We start from the raw sequence: 23,796 nt of genomic DNA on the forward strand, positions 1-23,796 counted from the left end.
GCTGACCCCCACCTCCTCTTCCAGCCCTGGTTCATAGAAACACAGTTCACCCTTGTACAGGCCTTAGCCTCCTGCACCAGCCGCTCTGACTGATCCCTGTTTCCTTCATCTTACCCTCACATCAGCCTTGCTCCTTAGGGTTAGTCATCATCCCTCACATCAGCCGAGTGAAAGATCACCTTCCATCTGCCTCACAACCACAATGAGGTGGGTGGTGGGAGGCTAATTACCATCTCAATTTTACAAATAAATAAACAGGCTCAGAATCGCCCCATGGTTTTCCCACAAGCACGCCACAGTGAATGTCCAGGCAGGAAGTACAGCTCTATTCTCCAAGCTCTGAAACTCTGCTACATACATCCTGATCCCCACAATCAGCCCCTGACACAGGAGGGACAATGTATGAGAGACCTAGAGAGCACACAATCCTAGGTGTGTGCGCAGAGGCACAAGGCAAACGGGGAGGGTCCCTGGAACCCTATTGTGGTCTTACCCCATGATACCAAGGAACCCAAGTTTCTCTATTCATCTCTTTACTTTACAGGTGGGGAAACTGAGGCTCAGAGAGGAGAAAGGCTCATTTGTTGAGTGCTCAGCCTATGATTAGAGTTGGCCACCAATTCCTAGATGAGGGACTGGGTGACAGTCTCCCTTAGCCACGCATACTCGTGTTTGGCTCTCATCCTCCATCTTCTGTCTGTCTAAGCCTCCTAGGAGGAACACAGGACAGAGCAGTACCATCTTGGGCTCCACTTTGGCAGCTGACACCCCCCCCACACACACACACACACTGTCTTTGAAGCCCAAGAAATTCTCCTCAGGCTCTACCACGACCAGTATGAACTTCTGGGTCTTTCTAACCTCAATGCCCATTCCAGAATGCCAGGACTTCTTGCTGGAGATGTAAGCTGGGTCTGCGTGAGATGGGATCCCATGGAGTGCAGTGTTGATGGGGGTGGGTACTGATTTGCAGTGGGGCTAAGGGCAGGAAGATGGCCTTGAAGAAGGCAGGGAAGCAGAGGCACTGAGAAGGAGAGGACCAGGAGGCCCAGGTCAAGGAGAGGACTTAGGGCAGCAAAGGGTGGGAGTTCACTTGCGCTCCATGTGACTGTAGGCTTGTTGTCCAAAAGGGTCCAATCCCTTCTTTCTCCAGAGAGAAAAAAACACAATCCAAATGTTACCTTGACCTGACCCTGAGCAATTTGTGCCAAATGAATTTCCTTGCAGGATCTCATTGCTTCTCCACAGTCTAATATGCCATTGGGGTTAATACCACATTTTTGCAGCAGACAAGAAAACTGAGGTCAGAGAGGTAGGGCCAGTGTAGAACTGCAAGAGCAGCGGGGTCTGCAGGACCTGAACCAGCGCCTTTTCCACTCTGGAGATCTTGGCCCCCCGCACATCATTGGCTAGATCCTGCATCTCCGAGCTAATGCATACAAATGTGTAGGCCTTGGAGAGAGGCTTGGCATCAAAAACTGCTTCCAGCTAGAGTTTTAGCAGCACCCATTCTTCCTATTCCCATGAAAATGTATGTGTGTGTGTGCATGCGTGTGTGTGTGTGCATGCATTCATGTGTGTGTGCGCGCATGCAGGAATTGAACCCATGGTTTCATGCACACTAGGCAAGCACTCCATCCAAGTTCCATCCCCAGCCCTTGTTTCTCTAAAAACTGCATTTCACCCACTAAACAAGCACCTACTGGGTCTCCTATGCAGCAGGTTGTAGTCTCTCATGCCCTGGAGTGTTTGGGGACAAGTTTTCTACCAGGCCTTGACCCTCCACTGTGCCCACTGTGGGGCTTCATCAGCACCGTGAGTGGAGACTGTGGGAGTCGAGGAGGAGGGAGCAGCAAAGAGCCAGAGAGAGCTGTAAAGTCAGGAGTAATCGCTGGAGAAGTTCCTCTCCCTCCGTCATTAAAGAGGATCTTAATTAAGGTCCCTGAACTAGATACTCAAAACAAGCAGCTGTGGGAACCAGATCCGCAGGGGATAGCACAACCGCCCAGAGGTGCTGGGTGTTAGCTGGCTGCTCACCTGTCATTAGGGAGTGGGAAATCGCCCCACATCAAAGCCAGCCAGGAAGGAATGTGACAAGTGCCATTCACCTTTAAAACAGTGTTGAAAATGAATGCCAGAACCTGCCAGCCATTGTGTGCGAAAACTCCTGGGGCAGAAGGACAGTCTCCAGAGAGTGGCAAGGTGTGTCCAGCCAGGAAGCAGAGTCGGATGCCTGGAACTGGGAACTGAGTCTGCCTTGCTTGTGGCCTGCTTGACTTGGATACACTTTTCCTGACCTTTGACTTCCCCTCTCCAGTTGACTGAAACTGAGGCCCTACTTCCTACCACTCCACCACCTTCTGCCATCGCTTTGGGTCCAAAGCAAGGCCATGGTGACAGAGAAGCTAAGGGCAAAAGCAGGAGGATGGAAAGAACCAAAGAGATTCAGAAGACTGTCTCAGCTATGTTAGCTTCGAGAAGGTTCTGAAATACTACAGCGTCTCAAATACCTTTCCTTTGTCCTTCTCCTCCATATCGAGCACATAGAACCCAGCTTACAACCTTGAATCCTTTGAGTAAGTTCAAGTTCATTCTTTCAGAAGCCAGTATGAAAGAGTCCATCATGGCTTTCAGTCCGGGAGGATGCTGAGGGCCAGTGGGGCAGGCAAGTCTCTTGTGTTGGTCCCTGAAGACAGATTTCAACACTGTGTTGTTTCATCAGCCATCACAGTTGGGGGAGAGGAGTCGTGGGAGGCTGCGAGGTTGGGAGGCTAGGATGAACCCCCACCCAGGTTGGCCCTGCTTTATATTGACATCAAGAGCTGGAGAAGCCCTGGGATCCAGATGGACTAAAGCGGTCAGAAGAGGCTTCTGGGTGGAGACACCAGGGGAGCTGAGCCTTGAGGATGGACAGGAGTCGGCACAGAGCAAAGAAGGGACATCTTTTGCGGTGTCAGCTGTATCTTCCCTGCCTTGGCCAGTAGCTGGGGCAGGGGACACAGCTTGAATGTCCTAACCAAACTCATGTTGAAATCTAATCTCCATTGTGACTGTTAAGAGGCAGGACCAGGTGGGGCCTTTATGAGGTGGTGAGTTCATAAGGGCTCTGCCCTCGCCAATGGTTAGTCCACTCAGAAATTGATGGGCTAACAAGGCACCCGAGACTGCATCTGTTACCAGGGAAAGTTTGCTTCCATCTCTTGGACGAGTCCCTCTCCTCCCCCATGATGCTCTGTGGCGCTCCAGGACTTTGCAGAGGTCCCATCAGCAATAAGGCTCTCAGAAGAGACATCTCCCCTACAACTTTGGACCTCCCAATTCCACAACCATGAGCTGAAAAAAACCTTCTGTTCTTTGTAAATTATATAGTTCCTAGTACTTTGTTATAGCAAGAAGCAAAAATCTAAGACAAGGGCCATATGTTCTTGACTGTGCTAGACGAGTATTCACATGGCCCTAGCAGCCAAAGGCTGCTGGGAGGTGGGGAGCAGACAAGATGAAGTCAGTATAGGAGTACAGGAACTCCATTTGGGTTTGAGTGGCTGTCTTGTTTTCAGTAAAAGCTTCTCACACTCTGAACCACAACCCCAGGTGGGGGTCAAAAATAAAATAACTTGGGTAAAAGGCATCTGATCACATAACAACTAAAAACTAATTTAAGCTCCAATGCATAATGAATCCTGGGTGTTTGTGCAGTACTCACCTGTGTTCTATGACTCGACCTCACGGCAGCCTGGACTCTGAACACGCTTGCATGAACTTTCTGATGTGCATGCAACCATAGCAGGCAATGCTGACAAGTGCTGCCTTTAGCCCATGGCTCAGAGCCAATACCACTGCCCACGAACTGCGGAGTTTTTACTGTGCCAAGGTTTCTGCTCTTATAGAAAAATAATGGCTTCATTAGAGAAAAGAAAGATCTCTGCTGTTTTTCTATTACCATCCCTCCACATATATCAATCAGGATACCTTTTTATTTTATTGTGTTAAGCATGAAAATTTACTTTTTGTCCTTAAAATGGTAGAATTATACATATAACCAAAAAGTTGCAAAATAAATTTCTTTATGACTTGTCAACAGCACTTTCGATTTGTTAGCTGTTTACTAAGTGTTCATGTCTGTGCGTTGAGTAGGCCACAAGTCAATGCCAGGTATCTTCCGCAATTGCTCTCCTCGTTTGTTAAGACAGGGTCTCACACTGAACCTGGAGTCCATGAGTTTGGCTCGGCTAGCTGGCCAGCAGATCCCAGGGAAGGCATGCTGCTGTGCCCAGGCATTTTCACATGGGTGCTCAGGATTGAACTCAGCTCTTCAAGTTTGTGCGGCAAGTGCTTTGCCAACTGAGCCATCTCCCCAGCCTCCTATATGACCTGCGATTTCATTTATTTCATGTGTATGAATGTTTTGTCTGCATGTATGTATAAGTACCATGTATATGTCTGGTGTCTGGGGCAGTCAGAAGAGAGCACTGGATGCTCTGGAACTGGAGTTTCAGGTAGGTGTGAGTCTCTCCACAAGAACAAGTGTTCTTTACTGCTGAGCCATCTCCCCAGCTCCTACCTATTCTATAAACCAATATACCCAGAGTTATAACAACTTTCTAAGTATGTAAAAATGCCAGGGGAAAAGGAGATAGTGGGTGGACAAAGCTTAAGAACTGCTGTGCTGGACGGGTCCAAGGAGCCAGGACCACAGGCATCTTTCTAGGCATTAGGCTGAAAGGGCCTCCTGGCTCCTCTCTTTCTCATGGCCTGCTCACTGGGATTCCTTGTAGCCTGTGAACCAGGCCAGTCTCCTCTGCATTATTCATCAGAAAATCCAGAGTGATTTGGCTACAAAGTGCAGGCAAAAAGTTTTCCCGTCGGGAAACTTGGTTTGAAGCACTCACTAAGAGTTAAGGATGAGCCAGGCAGTGATGGTGCACACCTTTAAACCCAGCACTCGAGATGCAGAGGCAGGCGGATCTCTGTGAGTTCGAGACCAGCCTGGTCTACAGATCTAGTTCCAGGACAACCAGAGCTGTTACAGAGAAACCCTGACTCTAAAAACAAACAAGCAGACAGACAGAAAATAGTTAAGAATGGTCTTTGACTCCTTTGCCCACAAGTCTTTAACCCGGAGTGAGGAGTGATAGGCTGGCTCTGTGGCTCAATCTGCAATGGCTAAAAAGTTCTGGGGGACAGACCTCATTGTTTCTGCTTAGTAAACTGATTAAGCCAAGGGGGGCACCATTCATAAAAGAAGGAGAACCCAATTGGATGGAAGAGACAGAATTTAGGCAAAACAGTCCAGGAATCAAGCCATACCTAACTTCCTGACCATCACTAGAATGCACCAAACTTTGGGTTTGATCCCTAGCAATCCACTGAAATCTGTCATAAGTCAGCCCACATTTCCCTTTAGCGTTTCAGTAATTAATTGACTTTGGAAATTCACGCTTTAAAAACTAAAGTCCCTCCACACCTGTGTGTCATGGTAGAACTGAGAAAGTCGGGCCTACTATCTGCACCATACTAAAAACCATGGTTGTTGCTATAGTAACAGAGTCTCTAGGGTCCAGCACTGGCCTCCCAGCTCCTTTGGACTGATCTGTGTAGTCCTCATATAGTCCTATGAGGCGCTGTCAATCATTTCCACAGTTGAGAAAACTATGAAGCAAAGACTACGATTCCCACATCATTTGGTAAAGAAGCAATAGGGTCTGGAATTTGAAGTCCTGTGCCTGCTCTCTGCATACCTGCACGTCTTCACTGATCTTCCCGACTGACCTCACCAGCATTCTCAGAGGGGAGCTTTATCCATAGCCAGACATACCAACATCTAACATGAAAAAGAAATCAGCCTTCACAATGATCAATCACATGCGTGTCTGAGATGCCGTGAGTCAGCATGTATAAGACAAAGCTTGGCACCCTAATAGAATAAATCAAGGGGCTCTTTTTCCAAATCCTACATGTGGACCCAGTGCCTGTCAAAAGGTTGGACTAGCTTTCCAGGAAAACCAAGGGCATGCGATTCCTACCAGACTCTTAAGGAAGCTATGACATCCTAGAAAAGCCTTTGTAGAGGGTGAGGGGGCATTAGGTGTTAGACACAAGCCAGGTGGTGTCACAATGGAGAGTGAGGATGGGGGTGCTGTTTCCCAGCAACCCCAGTGACCCTGAGTGTGTCTGTAGGAGAGTCTGTTAGGCAATGAATGGGCAGGATTACCATGCTGCTTGCCCTCAAGTAGGCACCACAGCCTAAGTACACTCTTGGGATCATAGTACCTCAGAGCAATTTACGAAATGTACACAGAGACCAAAAGCCTTTGGCCATGCTGATATTACCGTTGCTACCTACCCTGTGGCTGCCGGCCTCATCGGGCAAATCAGAATGATTCTTCAACCTTCAAGACTTGTAACTTCCCAAGAGTAAAGACCTCTGAAGAGGAGAGGGGGTCAGCGGGGCGTTCAGTCATCAGTCACACAGCAGACAGTGTTCTAACTGCACCACAGACTAGAAGATTTTGTGGGGGACAGTGGATGGAACTGGGACAGTGCATTGCGACAAGCTTTTTGGCAAAGACTATAAAAACCTACCTGGCAAGTGGAAATTCCAGTCCCATCCTGGAAGAACGGGGCTTGTAGGTGATTAGCTCACTTGTTTTAACTATCCTGAAGTTTCCCCAACCCCCAAATCACAGCTGGGCAGTTCCCCAGCTGGGTGAGTGTGGACCAGAGGGTGTTAGTGATGGGTGGAGGCCCCAGCCTTTCTCCGATGGAGAAAGCCACCTATGACCTCACAGGATAAAAGGAACCAACCTAGTCCCTACCTAACTGTTATTACATCAATTACCAAGACCCATTGTCTCCCTTCGGGAAACATCCTCTTTCAAGTTGCAAGGCCCTGGTGTCCCCTGGTTCACGGGAGATCTCAATCATTACTGGGTGCCCTGGGCAACTTATTAATTTGTTTTTTCCCACATGGACTAGTGGATCCTGTTGAAAGGGCTGCAACTTTGCAAGGAACTCATAGAGTGCCATTGCAAGAAGCGCTCAGGGAGCAGGAACATGTATATACAAGGGTGTGGAAGTCCTCTGAGGGAGCACACATATGGGTGCATATGTGTATTGTGTGTGTCCCAAGGCAATGCATGTGTGCATGGGCATGTGGGCACTCTTCTTGTTCCAGCCCCCTCATCCCGGTCCCTGGCTTAGCCTGGTGTGAAGCATGGTGACGTCAAGAGGTGTGGCTGGCTTTGATCCTGCTCAGTGTCCCTACTCATGAGCAACAGGAGGAGGAAGGGAGGACTAGGGGAAGGTTTTCCTATTTTTTTTTCTTGTTAGGTGACTCACTCCTGCCACACCCCAGCTGCAGAAGCTTCCAAACGCCTGGGTTGAGACTCCAGAGCATGCAGGGACCCTATTTCCTTCTAGAAGTTTACTCAGGGAAGGAATCCTCCCACCCAAGACTCCCCCCCCAGAGATTCTCCCCCTGCTTGGAGGAGAATCTCTGCTCACATATCCCAGCCACCCCGAGACTGCCTTCACTACCTTCAGCCAATGGGGGGAAATGGTGACAATGAGTTCTTGAGGAAAGACTCACACACAGAAGCTTTAGACTCATCTGTGACATCTACAAATTCTGTTCCTCTTATAGAAGAGATCAGGAAATCTCACTAAGACAGATATCCCACTGCAGAACACATGGCTGGCCAGACAGACAGAGTCCATTGTCTCCATTCTGGGAGACATCGGGGTGAGTGTTGATAATCTTAGCACTGGAGAGGCAGAGACAGGCAGATCTTTGGGACTCCCTAGGCCAGTCAGGCCAGCCTAGTTTAACTGGTGAGCCGCAGTGGGAGACTCTGTCTCAAAACCTAAGTGGATATCTCTTCAGGGATGACAGTCAATGTTGACTTCTGGCCTCTACACACAATGACATACATAGATAAACACCAAAATACCTGAAAGTTTTTTTAAATGGACCACTGAGCCAGGTATGATGGCACACTTCTTTAATCTCAGCACTTGGAAGGTAAAGGTAGGTGTAACTCTGCGAGTTCAAAGCCTTCCTGGTCTGCATAAAGGATCCAGGATATCCAGGGCTACAAAGGAAGACCCTATTTCAAAACAACAACAAATCAATGGAGCTTTTTGTGTGTTTTGAAGGTTCAGATACACTGTGTGTGTCATTTAAGTCTTGTGCTCACACCGAAAGATTGCCATGAAAATGACAGTGATTCTCTAGATGAGAAGAGCAAACCCCAGAGAGGCATGTTCTCATTCAGGTTCGCAGTAGAAAGGGCCACGATTCAAGGCCAGAAGGCCCAGGCCTGCTCTCTACACCTTGTCCCTGATATCCCTATTCACCATGTCTCCTTCAAGGCAAATGGCTCATTCAAACCCCTGCCTGGAGTGGGCAAGGCCTCACTCTCTGTGACCCTCTCAGGAGTTACCACAGACCATGAGCTATGGGGAACGGTGGTGTGGCTGTCTGGCAAAGTGTCTGTCTTTAGTGGGCATCCGTGCCAGCACTGAAGTGGGCTGACAGGAAGCCTACCCTCTTCTGCTCAATGACACTCTCACAACACTTGGCCCACGACACCTTTGAGTTGTTTAAAAGTGACAGTTCTCAACCTGTGGGTCGCAACCCCATTGTGGGAGGTCAAAGGGCCCTTTCAGAGGAGTCACCCAAGACTGTCAGAGAAAACACAGATACTTACATTATAATTCATAACAGAAGCAAAATTACAGTTATAAAGTAGCAACAAAAATAATTTTATGCTTGTGGGTTACCATATCATGAGGAACCTGATTAAAGAGCACTAGGGAGGTTGAGAACCACTGTTTTAAAAGGGCAAAAAGAAACTGTTATCTACTGTCTTGGACTCACCTGGCTTCCTGGAGAGTCAAGGCCAACAGTTGCTGACATACCTGGACTAAGCCTTCAACCTCTTCTTATGTGGATTCTGGAAGTTTCTGTCTCTTTCAGGTGTGAAGGGTGCTCCTGTCTCAGGTCTGAGGGTGGTGCCAATGAAGAGGTAAGGGCTGAAAGACAGATTCAGCAAGGAAGATGGGTAGGAGACAGAGGGAGACAGAGAGGAAAGAGCATGCTGGGGAATGTAGAGATCGCTGGGGGAGACTGGGAAGCAGGTGTTCAGAATCCAGAAGGAAAAGATAGGGATGGGGGCAGGCGGCAGTGGGGAAGGGGAAGAAAAAGCAAAGAGCAAGAGGGAAGGGAAGCAGATGAAGGAGTCACAGTGGCCCTAGGAAGGAAGAGTGGCGGTGGCGGGATCGGAAGTGTGACTGACTTCATGGGCCGGGGCTTGTTCTCAGCACAGCTGCCCCTGCCTGTGCTCAGATGAAAGCAGGAAAGAGCCAGTGAGGAGAGATGAAGATGGGAAATGGCCTCCCCAGGAAGCCAGAGGCACAGAAGTGAGAGGAAGGGAGGGGAGAAGGGAAGATCCACTTTAGGCTGCTCTGAAGTGCCCGTGTCAAGATGGAGCAGCTGGAAGTACCAGGAGGTCCCAGAACAAAACTTCCCATGGGAGCTCCTCTCTGCACAAGGCCCCAAGTATCAGCACTGTCAAAACACTCAAGGTTCTTAAGCCCTCTCTACGAATGGGGAGAGTGAGTGAGGCTCCCAGAGGCAGCCCGTCTTCCAGTGTCAGGGGGCCAAGGACAACCATGTCAGCTCTGGATGTCATTACTTTCCCAGAATGTGCCATCACCACACATTCATCCCTGGGCCCAGGTCCTGGCTCCACTCTAGGGGCAATGAGCATCCAAAGAAACCCTGCAGAGGCACTGACCAGAGAGAAGGGCAGGGACAACAGATCCAGTCGCCCTGTGCAGAGCTCTCCATAGCTCTCAGCGGGTTTCTAGAAATCCATGTAGACCTCAGACACTTGCTTCAATCCTGGTTTTCTATTTCCTCATCTATAAAATGCAGCTGTTGGGTATGTTCTTAGAGGAATTAAGGGGAGAAACCACAGAGCCATCACTTGTCACCTGTAGACAGGTGACAAACACTGACAGGCCCAGGGACTTCCCTTGACACAGTTAATGATGGCTGTGTTAGTCAGCGATGTCCTTGAGAGGCTGGATCAAGAAGCTGACAGTGTGCCTGAGACCACCATGAAGCTGGCCTGAGCCCTGTCCATGGGCCACTGAGAGTTCCATCCATGCATGAGGACAGAAGATCGTGAGAAACATAAGTGTGGAAACCAGACAGTGGTCCACTGGCCTGACCCCATCCCCTGCCTCCCAACACCTTCCACAGGGCGTACAGAGGCAAAGGGAGCCTGGTGCAAGGAGCCCTGTAGGCTGAGGTGGCCTAGGAGGAGCCAGGGCACAGGCCTCCCTTGCAATAGCAGTTGCGAAATGCTAGTATCATTAGGAAAATGCGAACGCAGGAACATCTGCTTGTGGGAACTAATGGTTTTTAATGAAGGTAATCGGCTTGGTTAAATCAAATTATTAGCTTGGACAATAGATGTGTAAACAGGAGCTTAATGAATCTGTTGGTTGTTCTTGCCTGCTGAAAACCCTCACAGTCGTCATCTAGCCTGGAGAACACATGTAGGCTGCCCTTCCTGGGTTGGGCAACATCCAGCCTTCTCCATCACACAGACAGACACACAAACACAGATGCAAACAGGCTGGGAGCTCCCTCGGGCAGAGAATGTATCTCTTCCATCGGCCCCAGATCCTAAAGGGTGGAGCACTTCTGTTACCTGTGTTTTGCTCTCTCTTCTTAGATTCTCTTTGCATGGCTATAGTTCAGGACTCTCAGGCTCTGAGAAATACAAGATCAAGGGAAGACAAGTCATGGTGAGGATGGAGGGGGGTTAAGGCACTGGGTTGCCTGCTCTGGCATTTTTGCTTTGTGAATCATCCTTAACACCAGGACACTTCGTGCAGTTATTTCCCCTTCTTTGCAGTTTAGAAGGGCTGGACCACACGACTAGTAGGAGATGTAAAGTTCATGAAAGTCAAAGAGGATGTAGGGGAGTATAATCATACATAGGGGGTCAGGAGGGCTGGGGAGATGGTGGCAAAATGCGTGTGTGCAAGAATGGGGTCCTGAATTCAACTTCTAGCACATAAGGTGGGGGGACACAGAGATAGTGGCATCCATCTGAGGGAGGCAGGAGGATACCTAGGGCTTGAAAACCAGCCAGTCTTGCTGAATTAGTAAGCTCTAGGTTCCGTGAGAAAAATCTCTTTAAAAGTAAGATGCAGAATGATGTAGGAAGGTACCTAATGTCAAACCTTTGACATACTTGCACACAAGTGTGTGCATGCACATGCGCACGCACACACACACACACACACACACGTAAACATAAAGAAATGGGGAACCAGAGCTCAGTGTTCATGATAGGGCTTTTCGTGAGTTTCCCATTTCCAGAGACACATTGGGAATTGTGGTGAAGAAATCTTAAGATTAGTTCATGAGAGGGCTCCTCCCCATCTCCCTCCTCCTCCCCATCTCCCTCCTCCTCCTCCTCCTCCTCCTCCTCCTTCTCTCTCTCTCTCTCTCTCTCTCTCTCTCTCTCTCTCTCTCTCTCACACACACACACACACACACATACATACATACACACATCCTTGTGCTCTGGAATCAGACAGCCAGGCATTCCCACTGTGTTGGGGGCAGGGATGCTAGTCTTATATTTCTGTGAATATTCACAAAGCCCATGACAGGACTTGGGTGAGGGCCAAGTAGGGGCTGAGCAAGCAGCAAGCAGACACTCCTAGGAGACAGTTTACCCACACCATTCACCAAGATACCATCGTGGGTACTCTTCAAGCGTAGCTACTGGCTGGGGCAGCTGCAAAGGGCGATGCTGTGGCCTCTCACCTGGGGCTGGTGGTTGGCAATATTAGTCAGCCAGACAGGGAGAGAGCGTGTGCTGAAACCACCTCAGGTTCTGGACAGCTTCTCCTGGCAAACAGATCAGCCTAAGAGGCTCCAAAGGCCCTTTTCAGACGAAGCTGGGGAGGGATGATGAGGGTGAGATGCCAGCTCTTACCCTGGGACAATGGAGGGGACAAGATGGGATCCTGAGTCCTCAGCTAGTAGCAAAGACTGGCCCCACCATCCAGCAACTTGGGCTTCAGGAGAATCACACTTCCTTCACTCCGGCTCTTGTGGCCTGCAATCAGTACATACATCCCCCACAGCTAAGTGGGTTAGCCACTACTGAGAGACATCAGTCAGAGGCAGAGGGGTGGGGAGGCGATGGGAAGCAGACTAACAATGTACAAGCAAAGTCTCTGGCTGAAGTCCACCAGGTCAAGTCTGGAGGAGTGGAGAACACTGCGTAGCAGAGACATAGTAAGTCAACGTATCTGAATCAAGTCCATCGATGGGGTACCAAGACAGTGAGTAGAGCCTGCATCAAGAGATTTTGTCAGGGCGCCTGAACAATTGTGATAGAGATCTTTGGCTAGTCTAGAGTTCCTTTCCAGAAGGACTAGTTCTCTGTGCAAATTGAGTCGGGTGATACATAAACAGGATACTAAAAAATTGACCTGGCACTGGACCCAGCCCTAGGACACAGGTTACCACCGGGGTGGAAGAGTCAGTTCTGAAGATGGAAAAGAGGCCTCCTTGCCTTCGGTAATAGATGGTTCCGCTTTCTGCCGAACCCTCCTCACATACTGTACATTCCTCTCCTAGCACAGTGTGTAGTAATTAAATATGTACTTCCTTCCCTAGCTAATGAGCTGCTTCGGTGCTGGGAAGGCATGCCTGACTCAGTGCAGGTGTTCAAGATTTGCTGTGATGATTGATGGATGAATAATAGATGAATGGCAGGCAGATAGGCGGATAGATGGATAGATAGCAGATAGATGGATAGATAGCAGAAAATGGATGGTAGGCAGATAGGCGGATAGATGGATAGATAGCAGATATATGGATAGATAGCAGATAGATGAATGGCAGGCAGATAGGCGGATAGATGGATAGATAGCAGAGAGATGGATGGGCAAATAGATGGCAAATGGATAGATGGCTGACAGAGGTAGATGGTGGATAAATGAATGGATTGTAGAGATGAACAGATAATGAATAGATGGCAAATGGAAGGGTCAACTGACAGTAAAAAGATCGATAGATGGATAACAGAAATCAGATAATGAACGAATGGATGCAGAGAGATGAATGAGTGAAGTGGGTAGATGGACAGATGGCAGATAGAGAATGAATGAAGTGGGTAGATAGATGGACGGATGGAGAGAGATGAATGAATGAAGTGGGTAGATAGATGGACGGATGGCAGAGAGATAGATGGCGACGGCGGAAGATGATGGATAGACAGATAACAGAGATATGGGTAGCAGACCTATAGGTGGCGGATTGATGGACGGATAAATGGGTGCGTGGCGGGCTGGAAGAAAGACATGTATGTACGGGTGGAGGACAGGATGGCAAGCATGTGAACGAATACACCATTCCTCTCTCTTAACTTCCCTCTGGCTAACATGCTGTTCACCTTCCTGAGTTGGGACTGGATCCGTCCTCCTCTATTCTAGTTCCATGCAATAATTCAAATATCTATACTTGAGTCTTCTCCTAGGCTTGAAAAATGTAATTCTTAAAAGTGATTTAGGGACCAAGATCAGTGTTTTCATACCCTCCCTAAACCCCTACTCAGGACTGTAGTTGTATCAGAATCTCCCACAGTCCCACTGGCCTGTGAAGAAAGGCAAAGTTCAGAGCTGTCTCCAGTTAAGAATGGAGGCATTTCCAAGGGGCAAAGGGGCTGGGTCCACTTTACCACCCAGTCCTAACTCTCCAAGGGCCAGGAAAAGGTGTTTCCAAGAAGACGGCCATCCCCAACCTCAGACCCAAATGACTGGGAGGCTGAACTTCAACTAATAAGTAGAATCATGAACTATAGTTACCCTTTCTTTGCAGCTAACCCAGCCCCAAGCCCTAGCCTAACCTAGTAACAATGGCAAACACTTAGATAGCAATTACCAAGTGCCAGGCGTGGGTCCCAAGCATGAAACATATTAACTCATTGGAACTTTACAACCCGTCTTACATATTGCACCTTCCTCCCCCAGCACACGGTGTGAGGATTGTTGTTATGTTCATATTGCAAATAAGGAAACACAGAGAGCTGTTACATAAATTGCTCAAGGTCAACAGGTAATTGGCGGCCAGAGCACGATTTAAACCTAGAATCCCGGATCCTGAGGCTCTGCTCTCAACCATCGATTGTCCTGCCAAGGCTATCAGCTCTGACCTGAATTCAAGCCCCAGCCTAGCCAGGCCTCCCCTGAGAGTCCCTGCTCCTTTCCCAAATGTCAGCAGCCCCACCTCAGTTAACCCTTTATGTTCTAACCTTGACAGTAATAGAATCTTCTAGAGACAAATTCTTTGGACAGAAATATAAGAGACAAAGGGACAAAGTCAACACTGGAAGCAGACAAAGGACATCTGTATGGGAACTTTAAGCAGGACGGTTAATAAGGTTTCTGCAGCCATAAAAGAAGATATGCACTCTCCTCTCTGACACTTTAGAATCATGATAAGCAGAGATGAACTTGTCTAACTTCATTTCAGTTTGAGTAAATCAACTGTAAGGGACAGTTCTGAGACATTGGGGGGGGGGGGTTGTCATTTACTAACATACTGAGTATCAGAGGACACCAGGGAATGGATGCACTATTATCACCATGCCGTAAGGATGTACCCGTGACAATGACATAAAGTGGTTCCTGTTGTTGGTCATAGTCCTGCCAAAGAAAATCACCAAAGTATGGACTTAGTGAGTACTCTGTCATTGTTTCTGAGGAAATACTGGAGCAAGTTCCTGTGAGTCTCTGCTCAGATGACCCACGCACAACCTTGTTTCAACTGTCTGGTGAAGGATACCTTATGTAACACACATGTCTGATTCATTGATTTTGAACTCCTGAATAACACCGGCACAACTCAAACATGCGTGGAGTGCATCCGCACACACCTTTCCTCTGTAAGGGACTTTGCCGCTCTCGTACCTAGGGACACCCTGTGCTTAGGGACACTTTAAACAACACAGTGAGTAACGAAACTCTAAGAGTAGGGCTAAGGAGATGGATCAGAGGATAAGAGTGTTTACTCAACATCAGGACCTGGATTTGAATCCCTGGCACCCACATAAAAAGCTGAGCATGCCTACTTGTGCCTGGAAGCCCAGAACTGGATGGTGGAGACAGTCTGATTCCTGGCGTTTGCTGGCCAGTCAGCCCCCCTGGAACTTCGGGCCTCTAGTTCAATGAGAGACTCCATCTCAAGTCATAAGGCAGGCAGATAGACACACAAATAAAAGTAAAAACACAAACAGTGCTGCTAAATAGACCAGGAAAGGCATTGTGGGCGTCTCAGAGCCATAACAGCAAATCCCAGTGGCACCTTGTTGGCCCAGAACCTACATTTCTCTCTGCTCTGTACTTACTTGTAAATGACACCGAAGGGACTGTGTTTATACAGCAGAAAATATGCAAATGAGGGCTCTGTGAATAATGAGCATGTGCTCAGTTTAAGGCTCTAAGGCACTGGCTTCTAGGATTGGCTTGTAATCATTTCAGTAGGATAAAGGAAGAAAAAGATGAAGCAAAAATAAATAAGTGTTGGAAATATTACTAACTGATCCTGGGGTGGTGAGGGCTGGGTCAGTTGGTCCAAGCCCTTCAAGAAGCAGGCACCAAGATGGGATTAAAGGCTTTGATTCTATTTGGGAAAATGCCTGTGAGAAGGGAAGCAAAGAACCAGCAAAGCTGGGAGAGCCAGACAGTGGGGACTCTGAGAGAGGAGGGGAGGGAAAGAGGGGAGGACCAGGGAGGGGAGAAAGAAGCGGGGAGAGAAGGTGAGAAAAGAAAGAGGTGAGGAGGGAGGAGAAGAGAAAGGAGAAGTGAGAGGAAGAGGAGAAGAGGGAGGAAGGAGGAAGAGAAGTGAGAAGGAGAAAGAAGGGGAGGAAGTAGAAAAGGAGGAGGTGGAGGGAAAGAGCAAACTGGGCAATGCAGCCTGGCTCCGGAACAGTGCGGAGCTGGGCTGAGGTGCCTGGGATTAAATGGGCTGTGCTGTCCAGGCCGCCACACGGAGCCTCAGAAGACAACTCTCTCTACTTTGAAATGTGTTTGAACTTTTCATCAATTAAAATTCAGAGTGAAGGAAAGAATGGGGGTGCAGTGGGCAGGCCCACTGGTTTAGATCCGATCTGCATGTTTCCACTCTGTCCTGTAGAACCCTCTCACCTGCTTCAGAGAAGAGCAGAAACGTCGAGAGTACCCAGTCTGAATGCCAATGGAGTTGCCCAGTCGCTGGGCTGAGCTGGACCCTGGAAAGAAGGCTGTGTTTGGTTCCCCATCCAGGAGCTCCCATCACTGTCCCATGGCCCACCCTTCAGCTGTGGAGTAGGGTGCCTCCGAACTCCACAGAGCTGCACCACCCCCAAGCCCACTGAGTCTGAGTCTTGTGTAACTCTCCTTTGTGTGGATCAGACTGGGTGTCATGCAGCTATTCCCTCCAAACCGAAAGACACAACACCTTCCTGGAAGGAGCCTCAGGATTCAGAAAGTAAAATGTACGAGATCCGGGAAATTCAAAACAAAAACAAAACTGAGAGGTCTTAGGAGGTTCCTGAAACTTACAGGATCCACAAGGCCCCTCACGGCTGAGGACAAGAGACTGTCCCACCGCAGGCGGCCTACAAGCCCTGTGGGGAAACAGCTTTCCTGCCTTGTCGCTGGGTTGGGCTTTTCAGTGATGCTGTCTTTGAGTCACTCATGCTGTAAGGAACCCCAACTGTTCGCTAAGCTAGGTTTGGGTGGAATCATTTCTTTGCTCTGTCTGAGATGAATGCATGTTTGTTCACGTCTCCTCAGGAAAAGTCACATACTAGGGCAGGGAGCTTAGAGCTCCATCCGAGGTCAGGCTTGTGCGAAGCCTAAAATAGGGTCACCTCTGGGGACAGGTTCAAGGGACCTATCTCTGTGTTAGAGGAAACGGCATTTCTTCTGCCCAGCGCTGGCCACTTTCCCACTGCCCTGTAACAATGTTTCTTTCAGCTCCTCTGACCCTGGGGATAGGAGATGTGACCATATCCACAGCAACAGTGGCTCTGCACTTGTCCCTCAAGCTCATTTGCATCTGACACAGCTGGGGCTGACCTGGGAGGATTTCACAGAAGCAAGCCACCTGCCTGGATGCAAGCACCAGCATCAGCAACAACTTTGGGGTCTGTTGGACTCTCTGCCCATCACTACAGACTTAATTACAGAGCCGGCCACAGCAAGTGGCCACCATCCACCCCATGGTGAAACTGAGGAGGGGATGGTTTCTTTCCTGGGCAGAATCACTAGAAGAAATCCATCCACGCTGGAAGAGCGGCCCATCTTCATGGAAAATGAGATCATGTGTATGCCATGCTCTCAAAAATTCCCACCTTGTGTCTGTTCCCCATTTGTTCATCCCAGAAGGGACGATAAGAATGTCCTGTAAGTCTGTGGAAGAGATCTAGAGGAGACAGTGCCTCTCAGACCAAAGGAGGCCACCCATGGGTGGGATGTCTGTCACCATGACAGGCAACATGGAAAGTAGTTGTGGCCATGTCTTCTTGGTATCTCATAGAAACAAGACTCCCCACTGGAGGTTCTGAATGGTCTCATGGAGCTGAGGGGAAGGTGAGCACGCACACCCTCCACACACACCTAATTACCCACCTCAGCAAAGTCTAGGACAAAACCCTCAGTGACGACTCTAGCATCACATAAAGCCCATAATCCCAGCACTCAGGAGGTAGAAGCAGGAGGAACAAGAGTTCAAGGTCATCCTCTACTACTCAGCGAATTTGACGCCAGCTGAGCTGGAAGGATTTCACAGAAGCAAGCCACCTGCCTGGATGCAAGCCCACCAACATCAGGAACAACTTTGGGGTCTGTTGGACCCTCTGCTTCCCCACAGGCTCTGGGCTGAACCCTCCTTTACCTCCTGCCAGCCCTGGGAAGCCACTGCTGGCCTCTTCTCTCTATGACATGACACGTACAAGATATTATTCCTCGATAAGGCTCATGCCACACAGGGCTCACCAAGGTCGCAGGTCACAGGAGGACTGAAGGCCAAGTCCTGACACCTGCTACTCAACACTCAACCAGGTGACTGCTTTAAATAGACAAACTTGCAATCAGTTTGACTGTTCCAGACCCTTATTTCAAACTTTCAATTACGTTAAATGCCGTGGCTCCTGGGAAATCCTACTCTTTGCCTCAGTATGCCTCTATTTTTTCTAAAATTACATTCTATCATTATTATAATTTCAATTCTATAATAAAGAGCTTGTAGAAGTATGCTTTCTCTCTTTTTAAATAATTCCCTATAGTCTCATGAGTGTTCCTTCTTTGGCCTTCGAAGTCTGAAATGTCCCTGTTTAGCCCTTACCAAGGGAAGTCTTCAAACGACTGGTCTACCAGGAGTGACAGAGCTGTGCCTCCCGAAACCCTGGGTGCTATACTGACCCAGTTGGGCCAAATATAAAACAATACACCATTATAAAACATTATGAAATTTTGGGGGAAATAATTCAGTTACTTGAGGGTGAACTATGTAAACGGCAGTGATGACAACTGCCTTCTCATTGTCAGAAGGATGGAAACACCTGGAACTTCCTTAAAGCGTTTACAGCCTGAAGCTGTGAGCATTAGTGCTTCCTCCACAGCACAGCCAGACCTGACAAGATGCTGCCCTCTCCCTCGCCTTGTCTCCACCCTGTGTGCTTTGGTCCTTGACTCGTAAAATGAGGGCAATAATAATTTGCTAAGTTATTATGAGGTTGGGAAAAAGCAATGGAAGCAGTGTCTGCCACATGCTAAGGGAATGAAGTCTCTGGCCTCCAGCGCTCCACAAGGCCCATCTCCACACTGCTTCCGCCTGCCTTGCCTCCATCTTTACTGCAGATCTTCCCTGTGGCACATGTTACGCAGGGAAAGACTACTGTCACTCTGTAACTTCCGTTCTGTTTCCTATAAGATTCTTGACGGCAGGAATAATGTCCTCTCTTGTTTCCAAGGGGATAGCAAAGCCAGATGTCAAATGAAGTCAAACAGACAGACAGACAGACTCACAGAAGGAAGAAAACAAGTGCCAATTAACAACTAGACCAAAGAAGACTTTTCATAAATGGAAACTGAATAGCCATTATGAAGAAAAAATTCAATTGTTTAAAATTTGTCTTCCCTCTGTCTCATTAAAAACATAATGCAAAGTCAAACAAGATACATGGAAACAATCCTTAAAGTACAAATGGTAAAAGGAGAGTTAGTGTCCTTAATACATAAAAAGCTCTTACAAACCAATATCAAGCAATATCCACACGGCTTGCATATATAATCCCAGCATTTGAGCCTGAGGCAGGGGGATGACCAAGGCTAGTCTGGGCTACATAATGAGTTCTAAGTTGACCTCAGACCATGTCTCATAAAAAATTTAATGAAAAGAAAAAAAATCCTAGAACCAAAGTAGATAAATAGCCTAACATTAGAACACGTGAAAATACAGATGGCAAACAGATGTTTGTCGTTGATGGTTGAGAATAAATAAAAAGGGTGAAATCAGTAAACAGATTTTTATGACAGTACCCAGACCCAGCAGTAGGACAAGAAAATAAGCCCCAGTGCTGAGCACATAAGCTCATGGTAGAGCGAACTTGAGGTGGGAATCCAAGACTTTTTTCGGAAAGTTTTGTCCCTTGACCCAGCATGGCATCTTCTAGGAAATCATCAGATAAGTCCATAAAAGTCTCTGCTCTGTGTTGTGAAAAACAAATACTTGAACTTATGTCTTCAATAGTAGGGGATCAGTTTAATAAATTCTGCTCCGCCAGTATGTCGGTGGTTATGCAAGGGTTGAAAAGAATGTTTACAAAGAACGGAGTAAAACCCTACACGTTCCTCACAAACGTGAGGTTGTTTTGTTTGCTCCTTAAAGCACGGTCTCCCTGCTTGTGATTCTCCTGCCTCAGCTTCTCAACACTGGGTGTGCAAGCCTGTGTCCCCCATCCTGCTTCAAGTGTGGTTTTTAAGTGCACTGAAGAAATGGGAGGAAATGTGAATGGCATCTCAACCTTACCATAACATGGGAAGCTAATCTTGATATGGAGGTGTCCTGGGCACACTGGGCTCTTTTCCTCACGGTGCACTGGGACTCTGTGATGGATGTGATCTTCATCTGTGGACACGGGTGTGCAGCCCCACACAGAGCATGTTTCCGTATTATACAGAGGTCTGTGTGTTTAAACAAAGCAGTTAGCACCCACTCACCTGGGCCAGGAAGGGGCCAGAAGTCAGGGTTCCCATACGGAAGAGTCCTTTGTCCCAAAGCTGACCCTTTTCAAAAACACATCCACACTAAGAGTCCAGCAGAACTCAGAAGAATACAGCTGGACTTCCAGTCCTGAATAAAAGTGACTATGGTTATTGCTACAGTGCTCCCAATAGTCAAAAAAAAAAAAAAAAAAAAAGGAAATAATCTACCAGTGTCATCAACCACTGAAGACAATGTAGTTCACATGCAATGGAGTACCCGGGAGCCCTAGGAACAGCCTGCCGCCTGTGATGACACAGGACTAGAGATCACGGTGTGTGTTAAGCCAGCAGTCACGATCTCACAAAAATAGGCTCTTGGTCACATGTGAAAACCAATGCAATTGATCCCATGGAAGGTGGGACTTGAATGGAGTTTGACCCGGGCTGGGAAGTGTGGGGTGAGAAGCTCTGGGGATTGTCGCATAGTTAGGGTGACAGTGGAAAGCAGTTATGTCCTGCGTGTTTGTCAAAGCCCAAATAAAGGATGTGGAATGTCTTTTCAGTAAAAAAAATCAGTGTCTGAGGAGATTTGTGTGTTTAACCATGTATAGACACTAAACAATGTACACAGGCTTTGCGATATCCCATGATACCCCACCGACCTGCCTCCATTGGAGGGGTCCTGAAAGCCTTTTTCAGTCTGAAGGCTTCATGGCGGCACTCTGACCCCGAGCACTCACTCTGTTCCTATTCCCAGGAAGGGACCACACAATGTGGTGATTTTCCACGGAGGAGTGTCAGCCGTGTGATTGTCATCTCCCCAGAGCCAGGCTGGCTCCACCCGCTAGCCTGGTTGGTGATAAGTGGGCCCCACCTGCTGCCCCCACCCCGAGGAGCAGGTGGGGGCAGGCCACAGGGGAGTGCCAGGATCCTATCTAGAGCACCCAGCCCATATCACAGGGCTGAAATGTACCAGACACCTAGTGCCTCCGCAGAGCCACCTGACTGGAAAGTGAACCCTGACTCCAGACATCTGGCATGTCTGTTCTCTCCTCCCAGGGACCACTATCTTCCAACCAGGTCATCCTGTCCATCCTTCTGCCTCCGAGCTTGACTGATGCTCAGATTGGCGCATGTTTATTGAGCATCTACTCAGTGGCTGTAAACTCCTACAGAGCCCAGCCCAGCTCCATGGTTTCTGAGTCACTGGTCAACCCTGTTGCAAAACAGCAAAGCTGGTTAGTGGGCAAGAAGCCACTCACCCTAGCTGAGCACAAACAGACTGCAAGAGACAAGAGCTACGGAAGCTGAGGCAGGTGGAGGGGCGAGCAGACACACGCGCTGCAGGCATATTCTGGGAGTAAGGAGCAGAGAATTCTCAGACTCTGATCCAGCATCCACTAAGTATTTGCTAGACTCTCACTGATATCAGCTTAGAAGACACAGTCACCAAAGGAAAGCATTGTAGATGCCAGCCAGGCTTCTAGAAGGCAGTGGCTCATAGTACCATGAGAACCCACAGGAGGACAGCAACCTGCCCCCTCAACCCACAGTTCCATGGTCCTGGTCCCAACATCACCCCAAACCTTCCACAGCTCGTGATATGAGGACAGGTTCTCTCTCATGTCTGTTGGTTCTCCTGTGCATGCATGTGTGTGCTCATACACATGTGTGCACACACACCGGTACCTCTTCTCTACAGCACTGCCTCCTCTTGGCTTCCCCAGAGTTAAGGACAAATACGGTGCAGCAGGATAGAACTGGGACTCCTCCACTGGCAGCAGGGAGGGCATCTGGAAAATGTAAGAGCTCACAGGATATGGATCCTGAAGGTAGCATCTAGCAGAGGTACACACAGGCACAAGCCAGGAATCTCATGGTGGGAGTGATCCCGAGGGCCCTGGTGGAAAGGTAGCTGGGACAGGCTCTTGAGGCTATGTCTGCCTGTTTTTCTGAGGGTACTGGGAGCTTTTAAGTAGAGAGTGCCATTATAAACTCTGTCCCTTAGTGTCCCTCTGGTCATCGTGTGCAGAACTGGTGGGAGGGCAGCAAAGAGAGAGGGAGAGGCCTGGTTCCCAGGAGGCAAGAGAGTAGCAGGAGTGGACCAGTATGGAAGAGAAAGTAGCAGCCACCAGGGGAGAGAGCCTGGAGGCAGGTCCCAGGTGTAAACAAGATGTGAGCATCAAAGAAGGGGAGCAGGGCATATGTACCCCTATGAGGAGGTCAACCCCAGAACCTCCTACTCCAGCATGTGCCTGGCAGCTAGGATTTCATGATGTGCCAGAGGTCCCCTGACCAGGGAGCCTGATGATAGAACGTGGAGGGTCTGGGAACAGAGCGGGAAAGAAATGACCCTGTGTTTTTCCAGTCCCAATTCCCTTCAGCTTGTACACAGAAACAGCAAACCACAAATGTCTACTAAACACCTACAATGCTGGCCCTGATTGAAAGCAGTTGTTTTCGTATTATTTTAGTTGGGTGAACATCTGAAGTGCTAAAAGTGTTTATCCTTATGTGAAAATAACATGAACGCCATTTAACCACTGGTGAGAAACTAAGTGTGGCTGAGAATCAAGCTGAAAGTTGATGGTGCCCCCTCTTCCCACCACCGGTTTCCCCAAAGCCAAGCTCGTCAGGGAAAAGTCAGAGTAGCTGCTCAGGCAACAGGGAAAAATAATTTGTTCATCCAAATAATCTATCAAGATTGGTTTTGTTCAACTATTAGTAAAAACAGAGAGAAAAGGGTTTTCAGTTTTAAAGACAGCATGTTTTTTATAGTTCGGAACAAGGAACCAGATCCTTGCAGTGACTGTGGCATATTTTCATGTCCTTAAACTTGTCTATAATTCACCATCTCTCTTTTTTTTCTATAACTTGGGCATATCTCGGCCAACAAAGTATGTTTTAATAATTCTGTTCTGGTTTGTGGCCACTCGACAACTGTGTTTCTCAAGTCCCTAACCTTTGTCTTTCTAAACTGCACCTGTGTCTAAGCGTTAATATCAAGGCTTTACATTTTAGAGCCATGAATAACGGCATATACCTGCAACCCCAGCACTCACGAGGCTGAGGCAGGAGGATGGCTTTGAGTCTGAGGCCAACCCGAGACACACAGCGAGAGTCCGTCTGGAAAACAAGCTAGGTATAGTGGTGCACGGCTGCAGTCCCAGCACGTGGGAGGAGAAACAGGAGATCAAGAGTTTAGAGACCGCCTCCACTACATAGAGCATGCAAAGCTACCCTGGGCTACATGAGATCCTGTCCCAAAGCCTAAAATCCAAAAGGAAACAAGATGAACAATAATCAGAGCTTTGTCTGGTAAGGCAGATCATTAAACAGTGCTCTGTGACCTGCGTTTGGTGGCAGGATTTGGCTTGACTGCAGGGTAACGAGTACCAGTGTTCTGCCATTCGTGCAGGCTTATTGCAGAAAGACGCAAGCAGATGGGTTGGCACCACGCTTTTCAGTCCCCACACTAGGCACTGTCTACCGCAGGAGGCCAGAACTAAG

This window comes from Chionomys nivalis, chromosome 1 (assembly GCF_950005125.1).
Source record: "Chionomys nivalis chromosome 1, mChiNiv1.1, whole genome shotgun sequence".
NCBI classification, from domain to species: domain Eukaryota; kingdom Metazoa; phylum Chordata; class Mammalia; order Rodentia; family Cricetidae; genus Chionomys; species Chionomys nivalis.